Here is a 19,784-nt window from a genome sequence, read left to right on the forward strand (position 1 = left end):
TTTCTGTATCCTATCCGAATAATACTCATGGAAAAGTTTGGAGCATACCAGGGATGGAGAGAGGGAGAGGAATAGGGGAGAAATATGTATATAGATTTAAAATGTTGCTCCCACTCACCCTTTGTCATCTAATTTCATTATTTAGAAAGCAGCCCAGTTTTGAGTACTCCTGACCTCTAGCACTTGGGTTTGGGGTTGGGGAGGGAACCAGGCAAATGGCCGGTTTCTGTGGGTTTTGTCACAGACTATCACTTCCCTCAGCTCCTTTCGCACTAGCCTCTCCCCCATCTGAATTTCTTGAAAACAGAGTTGGTCTTACTTGTCTTGGCCACCAGGCTCTTTGCCAGGGGCTGTCAGCCTGTGTCCAGGCTGCTCAGGCTTTCTGACAACCCGACTTCCGTCACTGCGTGCTGAGTCCTCAACACAGGAAGTGGCTGTGTCTTCCCAGGTAGCAGCTCAATTATGTCTTAGTCCCCTGTGACATACAGGTTACTGGACAGGATGGGCCAAACCTAAGGAAACAGTTTTCTGGCTGAATTGGGGAACAAAATGCAAATATCAATATTAAGCTGGAGTGAAAATGTTAAAGGTTATTGAAAATAACAGAAAACATGTGTGACTCTCCCACATAACGCACAGGGACTATTGGCATGAAACCTATTCCATTGGGAAACCTCTTCATTGAAAATTTTCTTTTGTTAAAACATCAAAGGGTGTATTCTACTCTTTTTACATTGGAGAGTTGCCATTTTATTTGCTATGAGATTAACTAGTGGGTGCAAAATAGCCCATAAATAAATTTTCAACCCATCGTTTTATTATCTGATTAGAAACATACCTTTAATTTTCTAATAACCCCATTGGTACTTCTCACCATCAAAGTCCTTACTCCCCAGCCTTTTACCACCTTCTTGTCTCCACCTGGCCCCCCATTTACACTGGCCACTTTATTCTCCTATGATCTCTGCAAACTCAGGCTCTCAAAGACATCTCTGCTCCTTTTCTCTTCTCTTCCATGTTCAATTTGTTGAAAACCTTGTTTTGACTATTTCTCTCTCATAGAAGCCCCAACCCTGGCTGTATCCCTTTTGGGTTACTAGACCCTTTCTAGAAACTTCCCTCCAACTCCAGTGGCTCACATCTATTTTAAAAAGAAGAAAAAATTTCACAGCCAAAAATGCATGACTCCCATTTGTAGAATTTGTTTTGATTTTTCATCATTCGCTGAACTCAGCTCAATTACCCCCATCCCTGACATTTGTATGATACCAGAGCATCGCTGAAGATATTTTTATACATTTTTTCCTTTGGTTCTCTGAGCTGTGAGAAATGAAGTAAGTTACCCAGAAACATATGTCTATTTTGTACAGAGTGGACTATTGCTTCAGCATCCTAGCAGTCTAATTTCTTTCTCCCACCAAGTGCTGCTGGCTACTTCAGACAGCCATTCACTGTTTACATCGTTCCTTTATCGTCTGTTCTGTTTATTCTGTACCACTGGTGATCCTGGGTCCCCCACGCCTTTCTGCCTTGGACGTTGAATAATTTTTTTCTCTCAGTGTCTCTTTGTGTTGTGTTGTCCTCTTCTTGGCATTTTCAGAATCAATTCTGATTATGTTGGCCTCCAATCGTCTGTCCCCAATACCTCCTCATGGGACAAATTGCCTTGCAATTCCTTTTTCAGATTCTGTATTCTTATCAGAAACCCCTTTTATCAAAGACACGGCATTTGCCTCATTTATTCATACAGTCAACATACCCTGGTCCTTCTGTCCCTGACTCCTGAGAAGGGACAGTCAGCCTTGGCTGTGGAATGCTGCTTTGCTGGAAAGTTTTAATCGAGTGTGTGTGTGGTTTTTTTGCCCCCCTACACACATGGCCTAGACATGGTCTTTGCTTCATTTTTACCCAACATGTATGATAACAAAGCTTTATTTTCACAGAGCATTTATTTTTTCTCCTAAAAAATTCAAAGAGCTTTGAACACGATCCATCCTTGCAGTGTGCCTCTGAGGTAAGTGGGCGGCAAGTATTTTTATCTCCTTCTATTAAAGTGGAGGCAGAATTCACCACACTGGGAGCCCCTGGAAAGCAGGGCGATCTGGACTGTGTGAGTCTCTGCTCTGTTTCATTTATCGGCCACCGTAAACCTACTTCTGATAGAACTGTGCACAGAAGCAGCACCTTTGCAGGCAGACTTACTTGCATGCCTTTAATTGGCTTCCAAGAGACGTTGATTATGGAATTTGGAGCCTGAATGTAAATGGGATTTGAAAGGAGCCCAACTGGGAAATTGTTCTGAAAGAGAAACACATTTAGAACTGTGAATTCGATTCTGCCCATCCTTGGGTCCACGTCCAATGCCAAGTCCTCTAAGAAAATACACCTGCCCTTCCCCCGGACTCTCATTACCCTTTACTTGTCCTTCCTTCGTGGTCTGTAATTGCTCTACTTCATTCTGCTGCTCTTCAGAGTCGTGCCTGCTTCACCTCTGTGGCTAGCCACTCAAAATGTTTTCTGGAATAGAACGGAAGGGACTAGCCACTGTTGTTTATAACTGTCAAGGAGCCTAAAAGTCCTGCCACTAGCAGGTCCTGAGTGCCCTGGGTGACATACAGAGGATCAGTGCCCTTTATTTGTGCTGTCACCTTGCTTCATGCTTGCGACCTGACCACTGATTATACTGGAGAAGATCTTTCTCCTTGGCCAAGTATGTGGGCCTTATTTATAACCAAGAGAGACTACGCAGTCAGCCGTTTATCACCAGCTGTGGCAGCTTTCGGTGCTAACGCTGCAGGGGGGACATTGCACAGTGTCGTTCCCTCCACGGAGCCCTCCTGTCCCCCACTGATGACAGAACACAGTGCCACCAGCCAGTGACTGGCCTGCCAGGAGTAACGGGAGCTTCAGATGCGCCGGGCTTCTGCCGTCGCCGGGCTGCCCTGAAGAGAGGTGCTTGGAGTGGAGGAGCTTGTTAAAAATAAATAACGCCAATTTGCAAGCTGCCCCCTGCCTTTCCCTTCCCTGGGCTCCCGTAGATGCTTCTCAAAGGTGCCAACAAAGGCCATAAAACATGGGTTATGAAAAGGAAGGGCGAGCAAGCTCTTTCTGTCATAAGAGCGAATGGTGAGTCATATCTCCTGATTCATCTCGAACATACAGAGAAAGCCCATCAGTGGGGATGCTTTCTAATAGGATGTTTTTGCTGTGACTCACGCGGGCCTGGACTGGGAAGCAGCCAGAATGAAGCCAAACAAGTGTATTTTTAAAAATGGGAGGGCGAGTTTCCTGGGACAACCTGAGGAGGAGCCCCACACACTCACATGCTGATTTTAGCCCAGGCGCTGAAACGTGTGGGCATGGCCGCCCGGAGCCTTCTCCCGTGGCCATGTTTTGTTTTGTCAGCGGGGAGGGGTGTCTGGTGATGAACTGGCACTGGCAAGAATATAATATTTTAGGGCAAGCTTCCAGTGTAAGGAGCTGAATAATGTTTTATTGTTGTGACTTCAGTAATGTAGCTCCCTCAGTCAAGGACAGGTTCACGTCTAACCGTGCACGTCACACACATTTTGGGGGGCCCTCCGTACTGAGTATACACAGACAGAACAGACCATTTTGGAGCCTTTGTCATCATCTGGGAGAGCAGTGATGCGCACTGAACCGAGGACCGGTGGCAATGGAAAGGCAAAGAGGAATTATACTTAGGATATTAAGGCGACTGAGGGAGGAGTCGAGCCTACCCTGGGCCACTGAGTGGGTGAGATCGCGGAGACGGGCACCCAGTAAGCCAGGATAGAGGTAATGAGTTGAGTTTGGGTCATTTTGAGTTTGAGATGATGAAGGGACAGGTCCAGAAAAGAGCTGGTTGACTGGAGCTCAGAGGAAAGATCTGGGCTCGGAACGGTGCTTTGGTAGCTGTAAGCGTGGAAGCCACAGGACTCAATGAGTTCTCCCATGGAAAGAGTGAAAGCAGAAGAAAAGAAGGGTGAGAACAGAACCTTGGGCAGAAAACAAAACAAAACAAACAAGAAACAAGCCTGTGAATGGGGACAGCCAGGAGCAGTGAAACTGGGAAGAAGAACAACAACCCAGCACTAGCGGGCTGTCGTCGTTATTTTTTCCCCTCTGCAGCCTTAATGGCTGTCACGTCTACACACTAGATATAGTGTCTTTCTTACCAGGAAACATGGTGCCGTATTGGGTGTCTTACGGAACGTTCCACTGACCGTGAGACGCCCTGGTGACTTGTATGTGTAAAAGAGCAGCAGTAGTAACAGAAACACCCTCTGTTTTTAGAGAATTGGGAAATTTTTATAAAATGAAAGTTCTTGAATGCATCTGTGAGGAAAGAGGGAGAAAACTGTTGCAAAATATCAAGAACAAAATTCAATGACTGTAAAGTAAAATAACTCTCTGCAAAGAATGGGAATGGAAGCGTTCTGAGAGCATTAATTTTCATTTCATATAGAAGGAAAGTCTGAGAATTTTCATCAAAACCTTCCCCCCGAGATTACAAAAATCGTATTTTTAGGTTCACCCTTAGTTTTTTTTGTGAAGATGTGTTTTTATCTAAAATGGCCTCTCCTTGATGAGGGTTTAGAAAGAAAGAGAGAGCAAGACGCTGGCTAAGAATCTGGAGGCCAAAAAAACCCTGGCTAAATTGGTTTAGAGTAAATTCTGGAGGAAAGGTAGTGGTTGGATAACAGCCACCTGGAAACATAAGATATTATAGAAACTCCAGGGGTTACTTGTCATTATATGTCATCAAGGCCGGGGTGGGGGGGAGAGGAGGAGGGGGAAAAGTAGCAGAGATTTAGTATCAGAAGAATTTAGATAACAAAACATCAAAATATATCTTTACCAATCAATATAATACTGAATTATTCACAAACACACATTTCTAAGGCAGAATCTATACACGCTTCCATCCCAGTGTCCTAAGCATGTGACAGCCATGTTTCATTGGTTGGAATACCAATCAGTACACAAATGCTGGGTAGGATGGAAAATCTCACCATCCTAGTCTCACCAAAGCAATAACATGAGCTTATATCTAATTTTATTCATGCTCTTTCATAGTGAAAATAATTTTATTTTTTAGATTTTATTGGGGAATCAGGGGAAGGGGAACAGGCAAGTTGCTGTCCTTTTGTTCTTCAGTCTAGTTGTGGAGGACGTCGCATCACTGGCCCATATTGGTATTATCATTGTGCTCTTCCTGGATGAGGCAAATCGGTCGCCGGCCTCTGGACAGCCGCTCACAGCGGCTCTTAGAAGCTCACACCGGCTGCTGGCCGCTCATGCTGGCTGCTGGCTACACACGGTAGCCCATGGCAGCCCACTGCAGCAGGGGCTGCAGCCTAGCCATCGCCAGCAACTCATGGCAGCCCAGCTCCAGGTCAAGCTGTTGTTCACCGTCTTAGCTGTAGAAGGCAATGTCACTGGCCCTCATGTGGGATCTGAACCGGGGCCCTGCTGCTCAGAGCTGGTGTCCCAAGCCAGCTCTTAACCAAGGTGGACTCGGCCGGCCCTAAAAATAATTTTTATCAACTGCAAAACCAGATTCACTTCTAGGGTGTCTATGTTCAAGACAGTAAGATGCATCCTGGGTATACACTCTAGTGAATACATCCTGTTCCACTGAAATTGACTTTTCAAAATACTACCAAGTCACTGACACCTGGTTTTTTGTTTGCTTGCCTGATTTTGAGGTTGTTTCAGTGAAATAATCATGGTTTTTTAAAAAAAGAAATCAGAGTGCATGGTATTTTTTTTTTTTTAATGAATAGAAGTGATATAATTTGGCTACTTACAGCAGGTCCTGGAATAATGTTCCCTTCAAAGTCATCTTGTTACAACATTGATGAGATGTCATAGGAACTTCATGCTCGTTTACATCAATTAGCCTGTGGTAAAACTGGTTTCATTATTCATCATTTTGCTTAAAGTCATAGGACCTGTTGACAGCAATAAGCGAGGACTTATTGATTGATGAAAAACTCTGAAGTCTGCATAGCTGAGGTAGTCATGGATATTGTGTGTGATCAGAGGAGCCCAGTGACCTTATTTTGTGAACTCTGATCAATTTCTTAATCAGACTGAATAATGGTTGGGAGAGGAGCAGCAGCTGCTGCGCAGTTAAAAAGCTAGTAGAGAGTGAGAATGGAATCAATGGAATTGTAATAGATAAGCATGATATCGGGGGTGGGAGGGCAATACATAGGGGGAGGGGGGTTGTTAGTTTGTGAGGGTGAAAAGGGTAACTATTGCATTGTTCTGTACACCTGAAACTAACAATACAAAAATTAAAATAAATAAAAAAGCTAGTGGGGCAAGACCTCTGAGTACACTGTTAATTTATGTATTTGGTTCCGAGCACAGCCTCTGCAGGCCAGCTCCCTCCCTCACTTATATTCAGGCTCTGCCTCTCTCTGGCTGTGTGAGCTTGGACAAGTCACTGAGTCTCATTCTGTGCCTTGGTTTCCCCACCTGTGAAGTAAAGATGAGAACCAAAACCTATCTCGTGTTTACTCCTGATATGACAATTAAATCATTTAATGATTGTAAAGCACTGAGTACAGTGGCTGGTATATATTAAGCACTATAAAATTGTTTGACCAAAAATAGATTGGTTTGTTTAGCTTGATTTTCTTGATCTTTCAGGATAGTAGGCTTGCGTTGCAGGTGATGAATTTTTTATCTTCTTTATTAAGATAAGGATTCATGAGGCCAATGAACACATAAAAGGTCTCAGAAATTAAGAGTCTACAAATTGTTGATTTGTTTCTGCTCTGGCATTAAAACAGTAACATTTCTATGGGAATACATGTCTGCCATAGATACATTGGAAAATGCAGTGCTGTCTTACCAACTGTAAGAATTGTACATCGAAAGAGTACCTTCATTAGCAAGATCAAGTAAGTCTTCATTAAAATAGTGGGTCAGAGGAGAAAGAAATGGAATTAAATTTATGTTTAAATCACAGTAAATAGACTTCTAGAAAATATTAACTTTCTGCTTTAAAAACCTTCCGTGGAGGGAAATTGCTGTCTGATGAGCAGCAGGATAACAGGCCCCAACTGCTGCTAAACTTTGGCTCTGCCTCCTATTAGCACCGTGAGCCAAGTACATCAGTCCTCTGTGCCTCAGTTTCCTCATTTGTACAGTGGGGATGATAATAGCTGCACCTGCCTCATGGGATTGTCGTAAAGATTGAGAAAAATGCTTGTGAGGAACTTAGGACAGTTCCTGGTACATGGTCATTACAATATTCTAAGGTAAACAACTCACCTTTCTGGGCTGCTCACCTTGCCAGATGCTGAAGCAGCCCCCCCAGGTGTCTCGTTATGCAGATTATGTCCTTTTCAACTTTTCCAGCCAGCTGTTACCGGTTTGGTATTTAATGACGCATTCTTTAGTTTCCTGTCTTTGGCAAATAAATATCAGTCAGGTGCCTGTGTGAGGCTTCACCTTTTCCTGAGTTATCATCACGATGTCTGAAGATTGCCTCCTTGGCCCCGTGCTCCGTTCTTACAGAGAGGGGCTCGCTGACCCCTGCACGCACCTGCCCACACGACCTGCTGGCATGCTTCTTTGTTTAACAGGATTGAACGGAACTGTAGATAGGCAGACATACTAGGGATTTCACTCTTTTCTTGTTCACTGATACACATCTCCATCCTCTCAAATCCCACGTTGGCAAAAGCATGATTGTCAGTGGATTATTCCCTCCTAGCGCCCTTAATTCCACCACCCACCATGAACACATTGTCAACACGGTTATGCAATCCTTGAGGCCATATGTTCCTTGTGGAGAGTCCGAGAAGGGCCTGAGAGCAGCGCGCCAGCTCAAAGCCGGCAAGTGGCACAGGAGGCGGGGTGAGAGTGCGGAGAGGCTCGGTGTCCGCAGCTGGCCTCTACAGGAGGGTTACCTCCCTGTATTTTGGGAACACAGTCGGGTTGGTTATTCTTTTCTGTCGAATTTGTGTTATGAATGTGCTTCCTTTCTAATGTTCTTCACTATTCTCTTAAGAGAACACCCACACTTAGGTTTCAGAACATTGGGGGAGTAGGGGGAGGACCGGGTCATTTTACAGGTTGGACTATTTTAAAACAGTGGGTGGGTCGTGTGTGGATCCTTCCACTTGCTGGTATCACAGCGGGCGTGCTGAGATCCGCACTGTACAAAAGTTGGGAGACATCGCTCACCCTGTTCTGTAAGCATTGCGTGAAGTGGGGCATAGTGACAGTCATGGAGAAGAAAAGCTGGAGGCGCCAGGGTGAAGGAGACCCAGGAAGGGAGTGCAGGCGCGTTGGCGGGAGAGCTATGGGAATACAGAAATGACTACATCAAGGTCCCTACTTTTTGTAGACTCATAGCCAGGAGGGGGAATCCAAACAGGTGGAGAGTCAAGGCCTGTGGAAGCACAAAGGACTAGGCTTTGGTGAAGTGCCTTCCAAGGGATGGGCTTCGGAGGATGGCTCAGTGGGCTCCATGCAGAGGGAAACCCAAGAGCTTAACATGCGGAAATACAAGCTCGGGTGTTTGTTGGGTAAAGAGGTGGACACTGTGTTCGAGTTTAGGGTTCAGTCATAAGTCAGAGAAAGGTCAGAAGGCGTGGAAGAGAGTCAGACTGAGAAGCATCAAGGGCCTCGCTTTGCATGTTATCCTGACAGCTTCAGGTAACCACTGAGTTGTTTTTTGTTTTGTTTTTTAAAGATTTTATTGGGGAATTGGGGGGAGGAGAACAGCATTGGGGAATCGGGGAAGGGGAACAGACAGGTAGACAAATTGCTGTTTTTGTTCTTCAGTCTAGTTGTGGAGGACGTCGCTTCACTGGCCCATGTTGGTATGATCATTGTGCTCTTCCCGGGTGAGGCAGTCGGTCGCCGGTCGTTGGTTGGCCGCTCACAGCAGCTCCCGGCAGCTCACGCCGGCTGCTGGCCACTCACACTGTCTGCCAGCCACTCACGTAGCTCACTGCAGCCCACTGCAGCCCCGCTGCAGCCTACGCCATCGCCGGCGACTCACAGCAGCCCAGCTCCAGGTCGAGCTGTTGTTCATCATCTTAGCTGTAGAGGGCGAGTGTCACTGGCCCTCAATGTGGGATCCAAACCGCAGACCTGGTGTTCCCAAGTGAGCTCTTAACCTGCTGAGCCACTCGGCCAGCCCACCACTGAGTTTTTAAGGCGCGTCGTTTACTGAGCTCTGAAGACGAGGAAGAATGTATGTGATGCGCAAGCCTTGACATGTCCTCTGGTTAGTCCTGCATTTACGGATTCAGGATTACTTACGTTTAGCCCCTTAGCAAGCTCCCTAGCCTTGACTAAAGCGCTGAGCCCCAGGTCAAGGTGTAATCCATCGTCATGTGTGGCGTGCATACTTCTTGCTGGGTGTTCAGTGTGGCTCATCCCAGCCATTCATTCATCTACCTGTATCCCAACATTACCCCCATTTCACATGGTGGGATAGGCAGTTATTTATATCCATGCTAAATTTGCTGTGCGACAGTCTTAATGTGCCACTTCTCAGAATAATTTTCCCCATAAAGGGAGTTTTAACAAGGGCATGCAGAAATCGCTTCTTGAAGAAGCTCTCTTTTGCTCTGCCTTGCTTGGACTGTTCTGTACCCAGTCACAGCTTTTCTCTTTCTTAATCTTCCACTGTACCCTCCCAGTGCCAGTCACATCACCCCCAAAAGACAGGCAAACTATATTTAGCAAGAGAAGTGTGCTTCCTTCTTGGTTTTGCAATGCTAACTCACACCACAAACTTGATATGCCTTTCTTGAGAATTCATTTTTTTCCTACTCTTTTTTTTTCTCTTTGGGCCAAGAAAGAGCCCTTTCATAGGGCTATAAATGGATCCAGAAACAATTATTTTGCCAACAGATAAGGTTTCAAGGATCCAGGTTCCATTTTCCTGCACATTTTGGTTGTTTCAGCCAGAGGACAAATGAAAGACCAAATACAGAGCATATCAGCAAGACCATTTTTCTATTCTAAGCAAACTCCCAGGGGTCACGTAGCTCTCTTATCAGAAATCTTAATTTACTGGAATTTCAGCACATTTTGTCTTTTGGTTAAACATCTCACAAGATGACGATCGGCATGCTGCTCTGTAACGTTCCAGGGGAACTGGGTACCTTCATGAATGGGGGTTTTAAATAAATAAGATTTCACCTCAAGCTAAACCTTGTATTAAATTCAAGATTTTTGGGCAGAAATACATACCATATTTTTATTCTGCATATATGTTTTATGACTAACATATATCAAGGGCTTATTATATGCCAGATGCTTTGCTAAGTGTTTTATGGGAATCTCTTCATTATATCTTTACTCTCAGTTCTAAGGCTGTAAGTTACTGTTATTGTCATTATAATAAGAGAGACTTGGAGACAATGAAGGACTTGTTTGGGGTCACATAGTTAAGGTGCATAGGAAAAATCCTAGCCCCAGTCCTAACTCCAGAGCCAACACTCCTAACCACTTAGCGCTAGAGTTTTTATCCTCCTTAATACACTAAAATACCAAGTAGATAGATTCCAAAATAACAGGAATCCTCAAATCACTTGAATTTTAGTTTCATTAAAAAGAGACAAAAGGATAGTTGAAAGGAGGTGAGAAGTTATGTTATCACACTTCTATTTGAATCCCTTTAATGGTTTTCCATTGCAAATGGGAGTAAAGCCCACACCCCTTGGTTTGGTCTATAAAGAATTAGATGATCTGATGCCTACCTGCTTCTTCATCCTCATCTTTTACTCATCTCTCCTTGCTCATGAGCTTAAAGTCATAAAGATAATGAGTGACAGAGCCAGGATCCTAACTCAGGCAGACTGGCTTCAGAAAGGAAGCTCATTTAAAATAAACTTGTGACTCTTCTTAGAGTTCACACAACCAGTCAAATGTATTGTAGTTTCTTCATCAGCATCTTCAGGGAGGTCAGGATCCCCATTCGCAACAGAAAACACATGCATATTCCCTTTTATCCATCCAACAGATGAAATTAAACTATAGTCCAGGTGTAGAGAGGCGATACCAGTTAGGCTTAGCATGCCAGCATACTTGTAGACAGATCCCATGCTTTTCTACCCAGCCAGTACCCTGGGCTACCTAAAATGCCAATCCCTGGTTCCAGAGGCAAACGCAACACTGCTTCTGAAAAGCCCCCCTAAATCATATGAAATAGTTTTACCCTGTCTAAAAAAATCATTGCCCCTTATTATTTACCTGGAAATCTCATATTCTATCTTTCTAAGTTAACTTTTTATGTAAGTGTTAACTTAAATGCATAGAAGTGTTCAGATCCTAAGAGCAAAGCACAGCTCAGTGAATTTTACAGCCACCAACTATCAAAGTAGGCACTACCGGGATCAAGATAGAGAGTATTTATTATACACCATCGGAGACCCGCTTGGGCTGCCCTCCCCCAGCTTCTTCCATGACGTTTGCCTGTTCTGCGCTTTAGATAAAATAAGATCATACAGTGTATTCTCTTTTGTATAGCACTCTTGTTGTTCAGCATTATGTTTCTCATTCATTCATGTTATTATGTATGGCATAGTTCTTTTTTGTAATCATTTCTTTATGGTAAGTGCGCCACTTCATGAATAAACCATGATTTATATAATCTACTCTTGGGTGGACATTTTGGTGGTTTCTAGTTTCTATTTCTAACAAATAGCTCTACTCTGAACATTCTTGTACATTTTCTGTGCGGCACGTACGTATGCGTTTTTGTTGGGTTTATACGTTTGGCTAGAATTGCTGTAGCATAGGTTATGAATACTTTAGCTTAAGTAAATACTACCATAATGTTTTTGAAAGCGGTTGAACAATTTATACTCCCATCAACAGTGTATGAGAGTTCCATTTGTTCCACATTCTTACCAAAGTTTAGTATTTCCCATCTTTGCACTGTAGCCATTCTGGTGGATGTTAAAAAGCATATAATTGTTATTTAAATTTACATTTCCCTAGTTGCTAAAAAAGGGGAGCACCTTTTCATGTGTTTATTGGCCATTTAGATATTCTATTTAGTGAAATGCCTATTTACAGTGTGCCTATTTTTATACTGGATTGTCTTTTTTTCTTATCGACTTGTAGGGTTTTTATGTATCACCAATACTAGTTTATTGTCAGATACTGTTGCACGTTTTTCTCCCACTCTGAAGTTGGTATCCTTAACGTATTTTTTAATGAATAGTTCTTGATTTTATTATAATTCAATCAAAACTTTTCCTTAGGGTCACTGGTTTTACTGTCCTGTTTATGAAATCCTTGCTCACCTCAATGTCATAAGTAGACTCTCCCGTGTTATATAGAAGCTTCATTGCTTTTCCTTTCACATTGAGATGTATAACCCACCGAGTTGATTTTTGTACATGGTGTGAGGTAGGGAGGCATAATTCATTGTTTCCAGATACATATACAATTGGCCCAGCATAAGTTAACGCTTCCACTGCAGTGTCACCTTTGTCACAAATCTAGTGGCTGTATATACAGGTCTATATCTAGACTTCCTATGCTATGCTATTGTTCTGTTTTTCCAACCACAGACCTGTTGACAGAAAACATCCAGTTTACGAGAAAGCTTATAAGAATTTATTTGAGCCAAACTGAAAATTGCCGCGAAGCAAAATCTCAACGGATTGAGAAAATGCTCCGCAAAATGGCAGTTTGCAGCTTATTTTATACATAAAATCAAAGGAGGAGGGCTACATGAAACCCACTGGTGGTAGATTAAGGGGGTGGGAGAAAGCAAAACGGGGAAATCCCTGGGATTGGATAAGACATAAAATGGAGAGACAGGCACTTCTTTTACACAGGTGGGTGCAGGACAGTTAATAGTCCACATAGAGATGTTAATCATGGAATAAGAATAATAATGAGGGACTCTGAAGTTTCCTGCTCTGGTCTGGAAAAAGGGATTACAGACATTCCAAGGTTGTTATTTTAGGAGCAAAAAGACAATAGACAGGCCAATTTAAGGTGAAGATTGACTTGAAGGAAGCCTCAGGCTAAAGATGTGACTTCCCACCGTGGCCCACCTTAGTTAAGAATTCTTTTATGTTCATGCCATTTTATGTGGTTATTTTCAGTCACCTGAGCTTGTCAGGTTTAATCTGTGGCCCCTTTTCCATTCTCAGACCAATATCAAGCTGTTTCAATTACTATAGTTGTATAATGCCTTTCTACCTGAAAGTCCAACCTCTCCAGATTTGTCATTTTAGCTAAGTACAATAATTATTATTTTGCTGTTAACACTGGTAACAACTAGCATTTACTGAGTGCTTACTTTATCTCAGTTAATACGTGAATCACGTGCTGCTTTGCATTCAGTGCTAGCAGCGATCTGATGAGACAGGAGTCATTGTCCTTTTTTGTTGTTGTAATGAGGAAATTGAGGTCCAGAGGAAGTGTAATTTGATCAAGGTCGCATTGTTACTAAGTAGTGGCACCAAGATTTGCACTGAGGACAACCTCACTGGGGAACCTCTGCTCTTTTATTAACATACGCTGCATACCTGGGATGTGGCCTCAGGTCATTCTTGCTGAATTGGCTGTCTTTTGGGGCCAGAGTCTAATTTTCAGCCCTGCCTCGAGCCAGTATCAGTATATTTTTTTTCTCTCTCCGCATCCTTAAAAAAAGACCCATAGGGAAGGTGAACAACGAAGCATTGGATTAGCTACTGCGTGTCTTTTCAGTGTCAATTTCATACTATTTTTAGGCATGAGAGAGGCTAGAAAAGAATACCCAGTTCTATTATACCAGGCTTCAGGGACTGGGAAGAGCAGAGCAGGTTTCGAGCCTCTGATCCCCTGCCCTGAAATAGCAGGGGCGGTGGCTTCTGTTTTGGGGGAACGCAGCAGCAGTGGGGGGACTTCAGAGTCTTTGCCCTCACTCTCCTCTCTTTTCCTCTCCCACCTACAAAAGGGGCTGGACTTTTAGCATGTTTCCCACACGGGGGCCCAAAGCCCATAACAGAGCCATTAAAGAATACCATGTCTAAAAATAGAAGACGCGAAGGCCATAGGGTAAGATTTTCGGCAAAGGTGTAAATATACATTTGCATCTGAGAATTCATAAATATATTATCCAGCCTGACCCTAGAGCCACACATAGTTCTCATTTCAGTTTCCACGCTGTGGATAGCTAACAAGTTTTTACAACCTCTCTAGCAATTTTCACTAAATGCTTTTGAGTGCCTATGAGTTATCTCCCTTCTTCTTGTAGCTTATAATTTTAAAACAAAGCGTCCTTTATGTCAGGCCAGTGCTTATCTTTGTTTCAGTAAAAATGTTCAGAATTCGCCTGCTGCTTTCCAAATCGGTGACCCTGTAGTCACTTGGAAATGGGTTCACAGTGTCTCTTAGCGTAACGAGGGTCATGGAAAGCACGGAACAGGGCTTTTCAGTATCTGAAAAATTACATTTGTCTTAGAAAATTCCCATGAAAGAGCAGAAATTATGCGCATTTGCCTGTCATTGTCATTCTGTCTTCTGTCAAGCAGTTTTCTGGTGTAATGGTCTGCAGTAGGTGGTGTTAGTAAGTCCAAAGGGTGTAAAAACAACTAACAATTTTCTTATGAAAGAAGAGTAAATACTAGCTTATAAGCCTTTCAAGTGTAACTTTGATGCCTTAACACCTTAAATCAAATGTGTAACCATCCTATCATTCAAGGAAATCATAATTTAGGAAATAAAGTTGAGTGCAGGTACAGTCTCCAAGTTCTGTAATTATTAACGGGCCTTAGGGAGTTGAAAATCCATTATCTGGGGTGTGTGTGTGTGTGTGTGTGTGTGTGTGTGTGTGTTTGTTCTTACAATTTTAGACTTGGTAGGAATTTTACTAGTCCATCTCATTTACAGGTCAGAAACCTGGAACCCAGGGAGCTGAGATGAGCTTCTTAAGGTCACAGGGCAGTACAGAACCAGTTCCCTGTATTCACCTTTTATTGTTTACTCACAGCAGCGCAGTAGGCCTTGTTCTCTGAGACCCCAATGACCATACTCACCTCTTCACAGCATCCAATCAAAAATAGGAAGAAATTGACTCTGAGAGTCAAAGTGCTACATAAATGGACAACTTTTTTATTTTTATTTTTAACAACATATATGCATGGATTATAGCTGCTTTCAACGCTGGCCTATTTATAAATGAAATAAATGTGAGTACATTAATAAGAAGCCTTTTTATCCTCAGCTCTGAGGATACCTTGCTATTCTGGACTTAAAAGACCGTTATGTTGATTCTTTTTTTATGAAGTAGAATCTCATTGTGTTAAGAATAGTGTGCTTAAAAACAATTGGGTTTTTAAAAAAGCCTTACTATTTTTGTCTCATTGAAAGTTTCTCTCTAAATTTCATTTATAAAATCATTGCCTACTAATTCAATATTTTTTTTAATCAATAAGTGCTTTTATTTTTTTAAAAAAACCAATAGTAAGCCTTACCCTCCCTGTTTTGATTTGTCTGTTTGTTGAAACCTCTGAAGCAAGGACCGGGCCATCCCTAGATACTGATGCATGTTCACATTTATCCGTGGGATGGCCTGGGCCAGCGTCCACGTGATATGAGCACCATCATCCTGTTGGCTCTCAACTGCAGTGAGCTTACTTCTTGTAGTCACTGTTCTCACTTAATCCTCACAGCTACCCAGTGAAGTGTATACTGTTGATGCCCCAGTTTACAGATGAGAAGACTGAGGCATTGGCAGATGCAGCGACTTGCCCAGTGACTCAACAGTAGGTGATAGAACTGGGGTTTGAACCCTGGCCATCTGTCTCCCAGCGTCTCCGCCGGCTTTCCACCATCATCAACTTTTGGCGAGCCATTCGGCAATTCTCACTGCTCTCACCTACAAAAGGGAGAGAAAAACAGATCAGATCATCTAGACACGTCCTTCCTGCTCGATAATCCTCAATCCTGAATACCTGCCCGTTGAACCTTTTAGAGGAAAAATGTACTAATATTTAATACTGTACCGTTGCCTTTAATACATGGACACCCTTACACAAGGAGTCATAAATTCCCAAATACATCCAATTCTTGTCATTTATCGTGTAACACATCAAGGAACAGTTTATTTTTTATTTGTTGTTTGCCCATTTCTCCCTGCAAAAGGTGAGTCTTTTAAAGAAGTTTAGGATGATGGCAAGCCAGTGCCTTTGTGTGGAGGTTGCAAATGTGGGCTCTGGTGACAGAATGCAGGGTTCCTGGCCCTGGTTCTGCCAGTTCTTAACACCACTGTTCTTTCATTATCTGGGAGATAGGGATGGTGATAGCACATGTGTTGTTTTTGATTCAGACAGACAACAGCAGCAACAGTGTCTAACTATGTATTCGTATAGTAACAGCTGTTAACTAGACTTACTGTGGTGATCTTATAGCAAGATACATAAATGTCACCCAATAGCCACTGTTTACTAAGCCTATACTATGTGCGAGGCACCTTACCACACACTTGACACACGTAATCTAATTTGATGCTTGCAAACCTTATATGGTCATCTGTTTTACAGATAAGGAAACAGATTCAGGAAGTTTAATTGTCTAAGATTCTATAGCATGCTAGGGGGCATCAGCTTTGGTCTTCGAAAGCAGGCCTGCCTGACCTGTAACCATTTCACTCTCCTACCATCTCATTCCTACTTCTTCCATGGCATCCAATAATTTTGAACACGTGTTATCTTACGCTAACATCTGTGAGCCTGCGTTCCCATATCAGTAATTTCACGTGCCTGGTAAGAGCAGAAAGCCTGAAAACAGTGACTTAAACAAATCGTATGCAAAGAATTCCTTAGGAGAGCAATTCAGGGTGGGTATGGTGACTCTACAGTGTCATCAGGAGCTCCTTTTAACTCTCTACTCTAGGGGGTAGTCCTCATTTTTATTCTGACAAAATGACTGCAAAAGGGCTGTCCTCACTTCTGTGTCGCACACATGAAGTTGAACTGCGAAGGCAGAGGCAAAAGGGACGAGCCAAGGAAGTCTTCCTCCTTTTTAAAGGTCTTTCCCAGAAACTCTGCCCAGCAATTTCCATTTATCTATCACTGGTTGGGATTGGGTCATAATGACCACTCTTAGTTACAAGAGAGGCTGGGAAATGTAGTTTTTTAGGTGGGTACATTGTTGCAATGAACAAAATTGGGGTTCTAGTAACACAGAACCCAACCTATTAGTTTCTTGAAATAAGTCAAATAAATTCATTTGGTGTTACTCGTCCCCAGTGACTGACTATCTGGGGGAAACTCGGTGTGTTGAGAAGCTGAGAATATCTTAAGGGGGACAAAGGAGTTGGTTCAGTAGAAACTGGAGCCAAGGAGACTGTTTCTTGGGTACTTGGGAGAGTTCTCAAGGCAGCAGCTTGGCCTGAGCCAGGGAAAGGTGAGGTAACATCCTGAAGAGGCTTGTAACTCTGGTGATTAGAACCTAACCCCACTTGAATCACAACTGGTGGGGAGAAAGCTCCAAATATACTCTAAGCATTAACAGTGAAAGGTGTGCCACTTGTAAGATTTTATTTCATAAATACCTTCGATGGGTGGAAAAGCAATTCCTTCAGATTTGGGTTGGGAGGAGGGGGTTAATTGCCAAACAGAATGAGGAAGTGAGTGCAACAGAATAACCATGCGCTTTGGAGCCAGGCTGACCTGAGTTTGAATCCCAGCTCTGCCACTCGGAAGCCACGTGACCTTGGATAAATCAGCTAACCTTTCTAATTCTTCTATTTCTAATTTAAAAAGAAGTAAGTTGATGCTATCTTCCCCGTGTGCTGGGTGTAATAACTAATGATAGCGCAGATCCAGGGTCTGACATGTGGCTGGCAGCAGTGGCGTAGCCATTGCAGCGCTGTCACGTGGCCAGGGGTCGCCCGTCGGCAGGCGCTGGCTGTGCACTTACTGAGCCCCATCGGAGTGCAGGTCAAGGTCCTGGTTTCCGTTGAAGGAGTCCTGTAAGATCAAGGAGGGTGAGAGGGGAAATACGTTTTCAAAGCAGCAATCAGAAGGAAAGGCCCTGGGCTGCTGGTGGCAGCTATGGAGGACGCCGGCTGCCGGATCAACTAATCTACAGGTTTCAAACGCTCATTTGGGGCCACCTTATAAAAGCTCATAACAGGAAGTTTAACTTCTTCAAGAGTCACTTTCCTCGCGTATACATTGGGGATAAGCATAATGCCTACCTCCGGGTTTGTTGGGAGAGTGACGCTCGTAGAGCCCATTCTAAGCAGCCGACAAGTGTTTCCTATTATAAGTGCTTACCCTCCCTGCTCACCCAAGCAGGAGCAGGGCTTGTTGGCCTCGGCTTTGTCTGGCTATCTCAGCTCCAGTAATCCCATCAAAACTTGAACTAGGACATGAAGTACAAGTATAATCACACTAGGCCCCCCAAAAAGATACTGTAATAATGTGATTAATGATGAGTTGTTGGATGGCAGTCGTGGTTTAAAGTCCTTCTGTGGACTTGTGAGCTTCATTGACTTCAGTGCTTACGCGAGCTCACGCCCAGAGCAGCAGGGCACACCCCGCCTTCCTGAAATAGCTTTGCATCTCAGGTCAGAGTTTGACTTCCGCCACCTTCCTGCTGGTCACGCAGGCTGGGGATGGGGTGACATATGCTCTTGCCTCTAATTTCTGAGATGTGCACAGGCTTGACCAGGAATTGGGGGGAAACCAAAGAATAACCAGAAACGATACGCTGGCGCCACATTCGTTTCCATCCTCCACCTCGCTCCGTATCCGCTTTGGCCCTTCCAGAGTCCTTTCCTCAGAATCATGTCATTTGATTCCCTCCGAGACCTTAGCTGAAAACGCGATGAGAGTCATTTCCGTTTTCAGTTAGGAAAACCAAGGATCGGAAAGGTGAAGTGACTTGCTCCTGATTGGCATGGGCTGGACTAGAACCCAGGTCTTAGGCCCCCAGATGCACACCCTTCCTCCCTGACTGCCCTCGGCTGCTAGCCTATGCCTTTACCTAGTCTGGAAGAAAACAGCAGCCACCTATTTTCATATCGGGCTGCACCCATCCGGAGCAGAGAACTAAATAAACACGCACCCCTTTGTTGTGGTTTTACATTGTTTCAGGGGTCATGAATTCACTGTATTTATAAAGGATGAATACAGGAGAGGTTTGTGCATAACAGCGGCGGCCCTGCCAGAGAGGAGCATGTCCCCTTGGGTTTGATCAGGGTTCATTAGCCTGCACCAGAGGGCTCCCCATCAGCGGAATCGAGGTTCAGCTGCACGCAGGCACCAGGACTTCCCCCAAGTAGGAAAGTCACTGCTGTAACCCAATCCTACCCTGTGCCTCTCCTCCGCCCCTCCCCACCCCACCCCCCGCCCTACCCCCAGGCTTCTGGATTTGAAATTCTACCATTTGGGGAATTTGTCTTTAAAGAGATTCCAATTAAAATCGGAATTCTTTCATTATACGTAACAGCTTATATTAAAAAAAAAAACAACCAGGGCAGTGTTTTTTTTTGGGGGGGGCTCCCAAAGCCTAGTCCCTCAGGCTCCAGTGTCTTTGTCCAGGCCATGAACAGTGAGAGGCGTTGTGAAGATCAAATGAGATGTATGTAAACGGGCTGTGGAAGTATAAGCTTGACAGAGAGCGGAGAGCAAGGGAGGGGCTGGGCGCTGGTCTGCGAAGCAGGAGAGCTGATGGCCACACCTGGAGCTCAGAGCACTGGGTCTGACCCGAGGAAGCTCTGCAACAGGGGCTCGAAGGCGTCCCGATGGCCTCGTGATGCGGTGCAGGGCTGGACCAGTTGTGGCCTT

General features: G+C 44.0%; 1 protein-coding gene across 9 annotated transcripts in view; it reads left to right on the forward strand.

Moving 5' to 3' along the window:
• Positions 1–19,784, forward strand: part of ELMO1 (engulfment and cell motility 1) — a 501,394-nt gene that overhangs the window by 333,314 nt on the left and 148,296 nt on the right. The window lies entirely within an intron of this gene.

This window comes from Hipposideros armiger, unplaced genomic scaffold (assembly GCF_001890085.2).
Source record: "Hipposideros armiger isolate ML-2016 unplaced genomic scaffold, ASM189008v1 scaffold_244, whole genome shotgun sequence".
NCBI lineage: Eukaryota > Metazoa > Chordata > Mammalia > Chiroptera > Hipposideridae > Hipposideros > Hipposideros armiger.